General features: G+C 43.2%; 1 protein-coding gene across 3 annotated transcripts in view; it reads right to left on the bottom strand.

The window, feature by feature from the left end:
- Positions 1-14405, bottom strand: part of DISC1 (DISC1 scaffold protein) — a 363689-nt gene that overhangs the window by 68652 nt on the left and 280632 nt on the right. The window lies entirely within an intron of this gene.

The following is a 14405-nucleotide window of genomic DNA, read 5'->3' as shown; positions in this document are numbered from 1 at the left end:
ATTAAATTAATGTGTTTAATTTATTAGTATTGGTAAATTCTGACCTCAGCTGTGTAATGCAGATGGTGGGGAGAGAAGAAAGAGGGCACAGGTAGATTCTTCTCATCACGTAAAACAATTGGGCTAGATCCTCCCATTACCACAGGAGACTCCTGCCAGACGCGGGTCCCACCTACTGTGCAAGTCGATGCTCGAGATCCCTTTAAAACTTAATTAAATATATGGGACTAAACTGAAGCTGTCCCAAGCTACCAAACAATGTTAATGGAAATTAAATTGTTCCCGATCCACACAATGTTCTAAGCTCCAGTATACACTAGGACCTGGACATTACCAAATGTGTGTGAGGATATACATATGTCCACCTATATCCTAGTGACTTCAAATCTGAAGAGTTTGCTGCATGTCCTTATTGCACATGAAGGAAGGAATATTTTTAGGCTTCATTTCAATGAATGTTATGCAAATTTATAATGAACTGCACTAAAAATGTCCTTTTTTGAATATTCATATGCCCCAACCTGGACAAGATGCGAAAGAGATATAAAATCCTTTCTTGAAGGACAGAAGCATCCAGTGGATCAACATTTCCATACGGTGGCAAAGACAGTTCTTCATTTTTGTCTCTAAGCAAAGTTACTGTCTCTAGGTCAGATGGGAATATTTAACTTCTTAAACTGATAATGTAAACTATATCAATTCTTGATAGACTATTCCTCCAAATACGCTACAGGGTTGTACACTTTGTTGCTTCTGTAGGCCAAGCTGATTGCACACACCAGGGGCTCCTGGCATCCCTTCATTTTCCCAACAATTTGTAACCTGTTAAATTTATTTATTTTCTTTCTGTCTCAGAGAGAAGTCACGGGGGGGGGGGGGAGGCAACATTTTAAGTCCATTGGAAGGACGGACAGAGCTGAAAGATGGTGGGTGTTGTTAGGCTGGAAGGTGTTAACAGTTGCCATCAAACAAGTTCTGTAATTTACAGACAATTACAGACATATGTAAAGATGATGGGTGTGGTAACCAGATATCAGGAGCTGTGTTGTACCCCCACCCCATTTTTTCCTTCCAGTTTTCCAGTTCCCTGAAAATCAATACAGTTCTGCCCACTGATACCTAGAAGATTCCCTGAATTTTGGGAATTGATTAGATGTGGTGTTCAAAAGTTATTAGGTTACAACTAGGGTGACCAGACAGCAAGTGTAAAAAATTGGGATGGGGGGTAATAGATGCCTATAGAAGAAAAAGCCCCCCAAAATCAGGACCGTCCCTATAAAATCGGGACATCTGGTCACCCTAGTTACAACCAAACAGGCAGACAAGCAGATAAATTCCATAAAGTTGAGTGAAAGGCCTCACTTGGCTCAGCCAACCAGATATGATTGTTTCTATAGATGATACTCTTGCAAAGCCTCACATTGCTCTCCTTGGCACTGTCAATTCAAATTTCCCTTCAAGAGGTGCTATACAACGCAACAACATGCTATGATCCAGAAGGATCAAGAAAGGCTACATGTAAAAAACTGCATCTGTTTATATTTACAGTTCTGCATCTCTGTCAGCAAAGTGCGAGGGAACGTTATACAAATAGATAATATAAAGGGTTGCAATGGTGATGGAGGCCAATGCACAGTTTCTCTACCTCATAACAAAGAGAATTTTAGATCAAAACTTGTTAGAATAGGCAACACTGTACTATACTATAAAGCTTGTAAAAAGCATCTCGTTTTTTAAATACTTCTAATTCCTATTTTTTCTGAAAGGTCTATCTGCGAAGCCCAAGAGACCTTGGAAGACTGTAAGCCTTCCTTTAATCACATACCACAGTTTTAGCTAAAAGAAAACCTCATTTTTCAAACTATTTTTATCTGTCAGTTACAAATGTTTTGACGTACGGTTTGACATGTACTTTGAGAAAGAACAGCTTTAATGTGTATGGCTGCAATGCTCTTCGTTCAGTTACCATTGCTTTCATACCCTTGAACACGAAATATTACAACTTATTCCCCGATATAAATGTCAAAAGATATTAATTTTTGGAGAAGTATGAGAAAGGGTGGAGAATCTGTTTCACGCTTACTTTATTTCTAACTAATATAGTGACTTCCTCTCTTACTTTGAAGATAAACCCTACTTCCAACTTCTCCTGCTGTGCCTGTCATATTTTAATTGGACATGATCTGATACAGTAATTTTCGCTTTCACAGTTCAGGCCTGCCCCTACCTGTTATTTTACAATGCCCTTGAAACACACAGCTTAATAAATCAGCATTATTCAATGACAAAAAGTAACATACAAGAGAACATCACTAGTCTAAAGTAGGCCAGTTAAATGCTAACACTCTTTTGAAAATATCCTCACATCACTATACCACATACACTCCTGCCAAATGTTTTAACTAAATTAAGAAGAATGCAAACTTTCTGTGGCTCTCACCTCTCACAGCAGACTAGTGTTGCCTCCTTGCTTTCTTGTGCATGTAACTGAAAGAGTTGTGACCTGGAGAGTTATTTTTTTTAAAAAAACTACTTAAAAATTTTATTTGTGCTACTTTCCTGATAATGAATTTCAAAAAGCACCAGGGCAAGTACATGAATATTTCAGACTGTTGGACCATCCATTAGAAATACAAGACAAGCAGCAGATTTCTAGATTTTGTTTTAATTTAATAAAAACCAGTCATCACCATTTAGTGCAAGAATACTCAAGCCAAAATCTATGCATGAGTCTCTTAAATGTAGTTCAGAAAGTACTTAATGATGGCAGAGAAAATAATTTATGAGACCGTGTACTGCATGAACATGTAAAATGTTTTATTTTTAAATTAAAGCAAACAGGGCCTATTTTTCAACCAATGCTCCGGGGATTGATGTGCTTCACTGTTATTGCCAATTAAGGGGACAAATAGTGTAAATCTTCATAGAAGAATAGACCTCAGTGTATTTGCTGAGACCAGAAACAGGATTTTCCCATAGAATCTTAATCTGGAGAAAAATGATTCAGCATGATTTGTGTCATTACACAAAGTAAAACTAGTTCCCCTTGTTTATTTCCCCTCCTACTGTTCTTGTAAAGTGCTGGAAATGGCTTACCTTGATTATCACTACAAAAGGTCCCCCCACACTCTCCTGCTGGTAATAGCTCACCTTTCCTGATCACTCTTGTTACAGTCTGTATGGTAACACCCATGGTTTCATGTTCTCTGTGTATATAAAATCTCCCCACTATATTTTCCACTGTATGCATCCGATGAAGTGAGCTGTAGCTCACGAAAGCTTATGCTCTAATAAATGTGTTAGTCTCTAAGGTGCCACAAGTACTCCTTTTCATTTTTGTTGTGTCATTACTATATCACAGTTTCTTCTTCCTCCTGGGGCCTGATAGCCTGAGTCCAGTCTTACAAACAATCAGGGTCAGGCACAGCTGATTCTCAATGGTATACTGCCGTTCTCCTTTCCAACCACCATACAACATCTTCCAGTAAAATAAAGGAAACCTTAATTTTGGCACAGTTAGGAATAATCCATATTCTAGATCTAGGATTGATATAGTACTGGAGTTTGGAGGTAAGGACAGAATGTGAAGAGCCTTGCTTGCACTATGTGGTGCAAGCCCATACAATTAGTCTCTCCCTTTCATAAGCATTACATTCCTTCCCAAGGGTTTTTTGGGCCAACTGAAACAAAACTCCCACTGACTTTACTGAGAATTTTGTTTGGCAAAGGTATGAGGGTAAAATTCAGTTCTCAGTTATACTGGGGCGAATCTGAAGTAAATGCATTTATTTCAATGGACCTACCTGGATGAAACAGAGAACAGAATTACGTGTTAAGTAAGCACAGCAGGATTTGGCTTTTAAAATGTAAAAAGGAATTTTTAAAAAACGAAGCAGCACACGATTAGCAGATTTGATCTTCTCTATTATAGTGGAAGGTCTGCTGAATGAAATGTGTGAAGTCATATTCTGAAAACTGTGGCAAAGCTTCAGTGTATTTGAAGGTTAACTTGAAAAGCCAGTCAAACTTCAAGAGACTACATTTCAACTCCTCAAACCATATGTCAAGCTGATTTATAAAGCCACAATAACAGTAGCAAGATTTTGGATTGCAAAGCAGCAAGGAATTTTTCACCCCATGGACACAGGAGGGAAAATCCAAAAGATTATGCTCTGTGGGAAGAAGCACTGAGTCTAACCAGTGCATTTCTATGGGAAGCATTAGTAGAAGGCAAACCCCCTATGGAAAAGGCAAGAATTAAGAAAGGAAAATGGTGAATTATACAGGAGAAAGAAAATATTCCAGAAAGGCTGTCTTTTTTTTCCAGGCTTAAAGGTTATTTTCCAGTAACAATAATAAGAGTTAAAAAGAAAACAAACAGATGTTTGGAAGGGCTTTAAATCCTCAGGTTTTAAGGTATAAATCAATCTTACTTGATGGGATTTAAAAAGAAACTTCAACTTGGGACAGATTATTTCAAAATTTCATAGTGCAGGTTTTCTTCCTCTGAAGCATCTTGCACTGGCCACTGTTGGGGATAGGACACTGCCTTAGATGGACCACAGCTTTGAACCAGTATGGCTCCTCCTTTTTTTGGAAATGATAGTTAAGGGATCTAGACTGAGAAATCTCCACCACCATATAATCTTTCCTGTACTCTCAAATTAACCATTTTACACCTCAGAACCAACCTTAACTTTCCCCTCTAAAAACTATGCAAAAATATGTTAAAAAGTCAAAATAACATATTACTAGGAAATGAATGGATTTTCTGGAACTGGTTAACTAGCTCATTCCCCCATTACATTTATAGGGACTACTGGTTGTCTTGTTCCTCCCTAAATCCACAGGAAACTTCTTCAGGAAAGTGGAATTTTTTACTTCGCTCTAGCTCACCTGTCCATTCAGCAGCAGGACCAGGAAATACCTCTCTGGGGCTGTGGTTACCATGGCTGTTAGCCTTTACCATATTCTGAATTTGTCACATATCAGAATGCATCATAGTAAGAGATTTCACTGAGTGCCTTCTCCAACATCTCAGACACAGAACATTATGAAGCTCTGTTAAAGTGGAAGCTGCAGAACTGGAGAAGCATTTCCTGCTTTTGTTGCTGCTGAATGGAAGCGGGGCAGGGAAGAGGAGCACAAGCAGCTCATCCTCCTTAAGATGTTTCCTATGGATTTAGGTTGAACACAGCAAGCCTATCAACACTCCCAGTATAAGAGAGCGAGACACCCCTGAACATACAGAAAGGCAGAAGGTAAAATCTAACCATCCTCTGAACACAGTGTGTGTGGGGAGGGCAGTACCCCAATGGGGTCCTCTCAGAAGATACCTAAGGGATCTTGTGCCTGCTCAGTTGGAAGGAGGGGCATGGGTTCCTCTGGGCTAAAAAAGGGTAAAAAGTGTTCTCTAAGCATTTGGTGGTAAGTCAGTCTCTTGCTCTCTCTCCAGGCTCCCTATCTGGCAGCAAGCTGGCCCATCTTCAAGTTTTGGTGAAGTTTGAAGTTTTGAAGTTTTGAGCTTCCACTGAAACCTACAACCAGGCAAGTTTGCCTGGTTTTGATGTGAAAAGTTTGCACAGACCTCTATACTACAAAATGCTGATTCACCCCCAGAGCAGGTCCAACCTGTCCACTGAATGAAACAGGGGTTCTGTGGGAAAAAAACAGCATGCAATCATGTGGTTCAAGACTGTCATAATGCATACAAACAAGGATGACAAATTAAGGTTGCAAAGGAAGCCTTAATTCTTGTATTTCCTAATTTTTGAGTGCTTGACCTTGCAACCTTAACATCCTTTTACTGTAGTTATTGGTGTATAATTTCTCAAAAATTATATTGTATGGTATCCTATTGACACCCACATGGATCATCAACATGGTTGGAACCTTTTGACCCACGACACAGACCTCTTCCATTTGAGCTAATGGGATACCTGATAGAGCATTAGCAGGTTATTATTCTCTTTGTGGCCCAACACTAGAGAGGGATGGGACATACACTTTGTCAGTGGGTTTCACAGATATTTGCTGACAGCAGAGGAATTGTGAGACTCAGGAATCTTGAGTTCTACTGAAGACTCTGGAAGGGTGTGTGCGTTAGTGGGTACAGACCCTTCTGCCCATTCCCCCAACGCTTGTTCTTGTCCTGGTCATGTCTCTTCCGCACCGGTGGCTCCTCATCCCAGTCCCATTCTCCTAACCTAGCCAGTCTCACTCTCCATTCCTCAGGTGTCTCATGCCATCCCCAGTCTCCTCATCCAGCTAGTCTCAATTCTTCCTTCCCCAAGTTCCTTACCTGATTTGTCTCCCCTACACCTTCATCCTGCCCCACTTGTTCACAGTTCCAGTCTCCTTGTCCAGCCAGTTCCAGTCTCCCTCTGCCAAGCTCCTCTTCCAGCCCCTACCCCACCTACTGGCTCCTAGTCCCCCCACCATTTCCCTCCCCAGCTCCCAGTTCTAGTCTCCTTACCCAATTAGTCCTAGTCTTCCCCTGCTATCCCAATGCCCAGTCCCAGTTTCCCTCCCCACTCCCCCCTGCCAGCCTCCAGTTCCAGTCTTTCCACCCCTCAGATTCCTTGTCCCAGTGTACTCCCTTAACTACCCTTCCTGCCCCATGGGTTGGGATCTTATAGAATCATAGAATATCAGGGTTGGAAGGGACCTCAGGAGGTCATCTAGTCCAACCCCCTGCTCAAAGCAGGACCAATCCCCAATTAAATCATCCCAGCCAGGGCTTTGTCAAGCCTGACCTTAAAAACTTCTAAGGAAGGAGATTCTACCACCTCCCTAGGTAATGCATTCCAGTGTTTCACCACCCTCCTAGTGAAAAAGTTTTCCCTAATATCAACCTAAACCTTCCCCGCTGCAACTTGAGACCATTACTCCTTGTCCTGTCCTCTTCTACCACTGAGAATAGTCTAGAACCATCCTCTCTGGAACCACCTCTCAGGTAGTTGAAAGCAGCTATCAAATCCCCCCTCATTCTTCTCTTCTGCAGACTAAACAATCCCAGTTCCCTCAGCCTCTCCTCATAAGTCATGTGTTACAGACCCCTAATCATTTTTGTTGCCCTTCGCTGGACTCTCTCCAATTTATCCACATCCTTCTTGTAGTGTGGGGCCCAAAACTGGACACAGTACTCCAGATGAGGCCTCACCAATGTCAAATAGAGGGGAACGATCACGTCCCTCCATCTGCTCGCTGTGCCCCTACTTATACATCCCAAAATGCCATTTGCCTTCTTGGCAACAAGGGCACACTGCTGACTCATATCCAGCTTCTCCGTCCACTGTCACCCCTAGGTCCTTTTCCGCAGAACTGCTGCCTAGCCATTCGGTCCCTAGTCTGTAGCTGTGCATTGGGTTCTTCCGTCCTAAGTGCAGGACCCTGCACTTATCCTTATTGAACCTCATCAGATTTCTTTTGGCCCAATCCTCCAATTTGTCTAGGTCCCTCTGTATCCTATCCCTGCCCTCCAGCGTATCTACCACTCCTCCCAGTTTAGTATCATCCGCAAATTTGCTGAGAGTGCAATCCACGCCATCCTCCAGATCATTTATGAAGATATTGAACAAAACTGGCCCCAGGACTGACCCCTGGGGCACTCCACTTGACAGCCCCTCTGCATTTGAATCAGGCCGTTTCCTCCTCCATGGTGCCTGGACCCAACAAGGGTGGGTAAGCAGCATAGGAGGGATAGTCTTGCTGCTCTTAATCCAGCATGGCCCACAATAGCCCAGAGTTGCAATTGGAGTGACAGTCCCCTCAGCCCCAAGCTGAAGCATGCCTAGTGTGGCTGGAATTTCTAGGGCATTTTCCTGCTGAAATCTAAGAGTCTCTACTAAGCATCTGAGAACTATGATTTTTCAAAATGAAAATTCTGCTGGATTTTCACTGGGATGTCAAAAGGCATAAAGGTCTAATACAAAGGTCTCCCCCAGCCAAATTTCAAGTCCCTGATCCAAAGCATGGCATTTCTAGAGCTTTTTTTTTTTTTTTTTTTTAAAAAGCCTCCTTAATCATTTAACATGGTAAAACAATGTATTTTCCCCCCAAGCTACAAATGGCGGAACTGTTTTGACAGAATTTTTCCAAAACAATTTAGACTACGGCAGACACTTGGCATGAAAATTTTCAGCCCACATTCTGGCAAAGTTCTGAGCAACTGAAACCAGGGTCTTACAATAGGATGTGTTGGGCAACCTAAATAGCGGGTGGTGTTCTCAGCCCCGCCGCCTAGGATAATAAAAATCTTATTCTGTTCAGAATATGGCATAAAAAAGGTTTAGGAGTGGGAAGTAGGGATATAAAACATTTTACATAAAAAGAGACACTTGAAACAGATGTTCCCAGAAATTGCCTGCTGAACCTACTGCACTGTACATGGTACTTTTCATCTGAAGAGACAAGTGACCTTTCAAGTTCAGTGATGATTAAATTGCTCAAATTGAAGGGAATTACCATAGCTCCATATGGATTCTAAGCTTCATTTAGAGTTTTGTAAATCTAGCAAACTAAACATATGGTGGCTCCTCACATAGCATTTTTGGGGGAGGGTAATTACCCTCAACATAATTTCAGTAAATAATATACTTTTAAAAACAAAATAGGTCAATGTTGTTAAAGTTATTATTATTGACTATGTATTAACATAAATTTAAGACTTCTAAACTAAGCCATTATAAACATTATTTGCATTCCAATAGTAACTAAAGGCTCCAAACAAAATGGGGGCTCCACTCTGTGAGGCATTGAACAAACACATAACAAGAGACAGTTGCTGTCCTGAAAAGCTGATGATTTTAATAGACATCACACACACACAGAGGGTGAGAGGGTTAAAAGAACACAGAAAAGTGAAGTGACTTGCCCAGAGTCTCACAGCAGATCAGGGCAGATCTCCTAACTCCCAGTTCCAGTGCCCTGTCCACTAGGCAAGTTTTCTCTCTGATAATCATATGTAGGGTAGGTGGACTTGTTGAGCACAGGTTATTGTATGTTTGTTTGTTTATATTTTAACACCACTCAGCAATTAGAGCTGTTCCATTTGGGGCCAACTACCAGGAGGAAGTTTGAATCTGGACCCAGATCTGAAATGTGCCCTCTCAGCAGTCTAATGGAGTGCCTTTGGAGAAATGTAAATTCAACTCCAAATCTGGATCAAAACTATGTGACTCTGGTCCATCTCTGTTAGAAATGCAAAGCAACTGTCCTCTGGAAAAGTTACCTTTATTATAAAACTTTTTAAAACTGATATCAGTAGAATTAAGGAGTTAAAGTATCTCATAAAAGGAGGACTTGTGGCACCTTAGAGACTAACAAATTTATTTGAGCGTAAGCTTTCGTGAGCTACAGGTCTCTGATGAGCTGTCGCTCACGAAAGCTTATGCTCAAATAAATTTGTTAGTCTCTAAGGTGCCACAAGTCCTCTTTTTCTTTTTGCGGATACAGACTAACATGACTGCTACTCTGAAAAAAGTATCTCATGAAACCCAGACCCTTTCTATACATTCTTTAGCTTCAATATCCTGACATATTAGAGCCCCATACTGTATTGCTCTAGGAACACATACCAAAAAAAAGCTCTGAATAGTTTTCCTAGGGCAGGGGTTTTCAAACTTTCTCATAGGGTAAACACATCTTAATAGAGTGATTGTCTCAAGACCACCCATCTCATCTGTGATCATGTGAACCACCTCCCCTCTCAATTTCCCAATCCATTTTGCTGTCCTATAACTTCTCTGCAGCAACTACAGCCATCGATTACCCACAATATTGGAAGAGCATTTATAGATGTAACTGTCTTTAACATGGTAAGTGCTTTGCCCTTGTTGAAAACCTTAATCATGATCTCCTTTTGTTTTCCATTTCATTTTACCCTCCCACTCGTGGCTGTTCTGTTCCTTTCTCCCCCCCTTGCTCAACTTGCATAAGCTTCTCTGCCATTTGGTCCCGCTTGTCTTCTCTCCCCTGCTTCCCTGTTACCTGGTTTTCTTTGCAGCCCTCTGATGATCTTCACCTCTTCTGCTGGAAACACTCATTCTCTGTTCCCTGGACATTTCTCTCCCACTAGTAGTTAGCAGCTCCCATCCCACCTGTGACTCCAATTTCTTTTCCTCCTCTTACATAACAGCAGCTCCTCAGTAGAGCCAGCAAGGTTGACTGCTCCTCATGTCTAGCTGATTTTATAGTGCCACAAGCTGTTCTTTGCAATGGAGAGCCTGGACACCTCTTTAAGTAGCTGGAAACCAATGACAGTCTGCACCATATGACCGACCTGCTCTCTGTGGATTGCTAGTGGTCAAAAGACCAAGGCTGAGGAATCATTACATTAGATACTAGCTAAATAATACTATGTGCCTGCCAAAGGTTACTGAAACACATGGTGGCCTGTTCTGATTGTGGTTCTTCAACTGAGCCAGAAACATACACACACACACACATATATATAGTTTTAGCCCTTAAATTGAAGACCACACCACTTAAAATGCATGGCCCCATGGCAGCTTTTAAATACAAGTCACAATCAGAAACAGTCTCTCTAGAAATTCTCCCAAACAAGAAAAGGCTCAGAATTTTATGCCAGCCATAATGCTGCTGCTGAAAGTCTCTTTTCTCTTATTAGTTGTGCAGCTGCTCAGTTGTGCTGGTAAGTCTGGCTGTACAATCTGGGCAGAATCCAGCTACACAGAGAGGCTCCTCTTCAGCCAAAAGGACAAAATGTAATTTTGTGCTATACCAAACATGATTACTGGTGCAGGAGGTCTCTGTACATTACAGACTGTACATTACAGACTCTGCCAGCTTGTGCGGGGAGGTGGTCTCCCCCCATCCCCCAAGCCTGCTCCTGCAGATCTCTGTACATTACAGACTCATTTATGGAACAGAAACACTCCGTAGGCACACAGCCAAGAAGATATGAGTGGAATTGGTTCACAACAGCCATGGATTCTGGCTACTGAAAGAGACATGGGAGAATACAAGCACAAGACCAGGGCCATCCTTACCCTTTGTGGTAAGCCCAGGACAAATAGCTACAAAAGGGGGGTAGTAATTATTCCCAGGGGATTAAAAGGCCCCTCCCTATCCACTGAGGGGAGAGAACCATGGGGCAATAAGGTTCAGCTGGAAAAGGGGTTGCTAGGGAACCAATTAGGTTCAGCTGACTCCAACTACTTGGGACCTTTTTAAACCCTCCCCTGGGTGGTAGGAGGGGGAGAGTGAGGGAGTGAGAGGAGCAGGGAAGCTGCCTTTAGGCTGTTTGTAGCAAGACACCAGACCTTCCCAGTAAGGAGGCTGCACTCAGTCCCCAGAAGGGAAGGAAAACAAGCACAAGGGACTGACTGAGGAGACGAGTAGCAGGATCCTGTACCACCTATAAGGATTCGCCTTGCCCCATACCTGAGTCACTAAGGCTAAAAAGGACTGAGCCTACTGAGGCAAACAAGGCATTTTGCCACACCTGACACAAACTATGCAGCTCCATATGGCACCAGGAAATTTTGGGCACCAAATTTCCTGGTGCCCTATGCAGCCGCATGCCACTGCAGCGGCCAGCCTGATCCCCCGGCCAGCTGAGCTGGCCAAGAAAGCTGCCCCCACTCCTGCCCTGCCTCCACCCCTTCCCCATCGCCCCTGCCTCTGCTCTGCCCCTGCCCTGCCTCTTCCCACCCCTGGTCTGCCCCACCCCTGCCCCCACTCCACCCCTTCCCCAAAGTCCCCACCCCTGCTCTGCCCCCACTCCACCCCTTCCCCTGAGCTATGTCCTGAGGGACTGCAGCAGGGGTCGGGTGCGCCTTGCACTCACGGGGTGGTGGGAAGTGGAGTGACCTGGCCCCAGCCCGCTCTGCAGACTTGTGCTGGGGGGTGGCTTCCCCCAATCCCCCAAGCCTGCTCCTGCCCCCCACAGACCTTGGACGCAGCCCCCACCCCCTCCCACCCCCACCCCTCCGTGAGGGCACCAATGTCTAGGGATAGTCCTGCACAAGGGTAAGAGCTCTGGAAAGTGGTGAAGACCAAAATGTAACAAAGAAAGGATGTCACTGTGGCAAGTGACAAAGGAAAATGACAAGCACACGTCTTCACTTCAGCGCAGTACATGGTGGCAAAGACATTGGTCCTTCAGGTTAGTTTAAAGCAAGGAAAGAGGAACAGAATCACTTAGGCCTGTTCTGCACTACAGAGTTAGGTGGACATAAGGCAGCTTACATCGACCTAACTCTGTAATGTTGCTCCTGACGATGTAAATAGCTCACTACACCATCCTAATAATTGCACCTCCACAAAAGGCGTAGCACTTAGGTCAATGTAGACACTGTGTTGACTTTCTGGCTATCAGCCCTGGCAGCTGACAGCCTGGAGCCCCACCTCCCAGGAATAAGATCAGGGGCTCCAACAATGGGGGTGGCCCCACAATGACCCCACTGTCAGATAAATCGATGGAAGCACTCCTGGTGAGGATGTGCACCGCCGACAGAAGGAGAGTAGTGTGGATATGAACAATCAATTTAATTACTGTGATTGCTGTACGTCGATGTAACTTAAATCCACTTAATTTTGTAGTGTAGGCTTGCCCTCAAAGAAGGTTAGAAGTAATATGAAAGTAAAATATTGTCACATAGCTATGAGGAAAAGAACACTCAACACTGCAGACATAACAACCTTGAAATATCAATAAAAGGCAAAAAGAAAAGGAGTACTTGTGGCACCTTAGAGACTAACCAATTTATTTGAACATAAGCTTTCGTGAGCTACAGCTCACTTCATCGGATGCATACTGTGGAAAGTACAGAAGACGTTTTTATACACACAAACCATGAAAAAATGTGTGATTATCACTACAAAAGATTTTCTCTCCCCCCACCCCACTTTCCTGCTGGTAATAGCTTATGTACAGTGATCACTCTCCTTACGATGTGTATGATAATCAGGGTGGGCCATTTCCAGCACAAATCCAGGTTTTCTCCCCACACCCCCCCAACACACACACAAAGCCACTCTCCTGTTTATTGTCTACAGCCAAGCTCTGAGATACAACCACATTTGCTCCAACCCCTCAGACAGAGATAAACACCTACAAGATCTCTATCAAGCATTCTTACAACTACAATACCCACCTGCAGAAGTGAAGAAACAGATTGATAGAGACAGAAGAGTTCCCAGAAGTCACCTACTACAGGACAGGCCTAACAAAGAAAATAACAGAACGCCACTAGCCGTCACCTTCAGCCCCCAACTAAAACCCCTCCAATGCATTATCAAGGATCTACAACCTATCCTGAAGGACGACCCAACACTCTCACAAATCTTGGGAGACAGGCCAGTCCTTGCCTACAGACAGCCCCCCAACCTGAAGCAAATACTCACCAGCAACCACATACCACACAACAGAACCACTAACCCAGGAACCTATCCTTGCAACAAAGCCCGTTGCCAACTGTGCCACATATCTATTCAGGGGACACCATCACAGGGCCTAATAACATCAGCCACACTAACAGAGGCTTGTTCACCTGCACATCTACCAGTGTGATATATGCCATCATGTGCCAGCAATGCCCCTCTGCCATGTACATTGGTCAAACTGGACAGTCTCTACGTAAAAGAATAAATGGACACAAATCAGATGTCAAGAATTATAACATTCATAAACCAGTTGGGGAACAGTTCAATCTCTCTGGTCATGCGATTACAGACATGAAAGTTGTGATATTACAACAGAAAAACTTCAAATCCAGACTCCAGCGAGAGACTGCTGAATTGGAATTCATTTGCAAATTGGATACAATTAACTTAGGCTTGAATAGAGACTGGGAGTGGCTAAGTCATTGTGCAAGGTAACCTATTTCCCCTTGTTTTTTCGAACCCCCTCCCAGACGTTCTTGTTAAACCCTGGTTTTGTGCTGGAAATGGCCCACCTTGATTATCATACACATTGTAAGGAGAGTCATCACTTTAGATAAGCTATTACCAACAGGAGAGTGGGTTTGTGTGTGTGTTGGGGTGGGGAGAAAACCTGGATTTGTGCTGGAAATGGCCCACCTTGATTATCATACACATTGTAAGGAGGGTGATCACTTTACATAAGCTATTACCAGCAGGAGAGTGGGGTGGGGGGGAGAGAAAACCTTTTGTAGTGATAACCACCCATTTTTTCATGGTTTGTATGTATAAAAATGTCTTCTGTACTTTCCACAGTATGCATCCGATGAAGTGAGCTGTAGCTCACGAAAGCTTATGCTCAAATAAATTGGTTAGTCTCTAAGGTGCCAAAAGTACTCCTTTTCTTTTTGCAAATACAGACTAACACGGCTGTTACTCTGAAACCTGTCATTATGCAAGGCACTGCATTTAGCCGTATGGAGTAGAAATCTATCAACTGCATGAAAAAACTTGTACAG

Source organism: Lepidochelys olivacea (assembly GCF_965140295.1).
Source record: "Lepidochelys olivacea isolate rLepOli2 genome assembly, chromosome: 3".
Taxonomy (NCBI): Eukaryota; Metazoa; Chordata; order Testudines; family Cheloniidae; genus Lepidochelys; species Lepidochelys olivacea.
The sequence above is the reverse complement of the archived record's forward strand: the minus strand, read 5'-3'. Positions and strand labels throughout refer to the sequence as shown.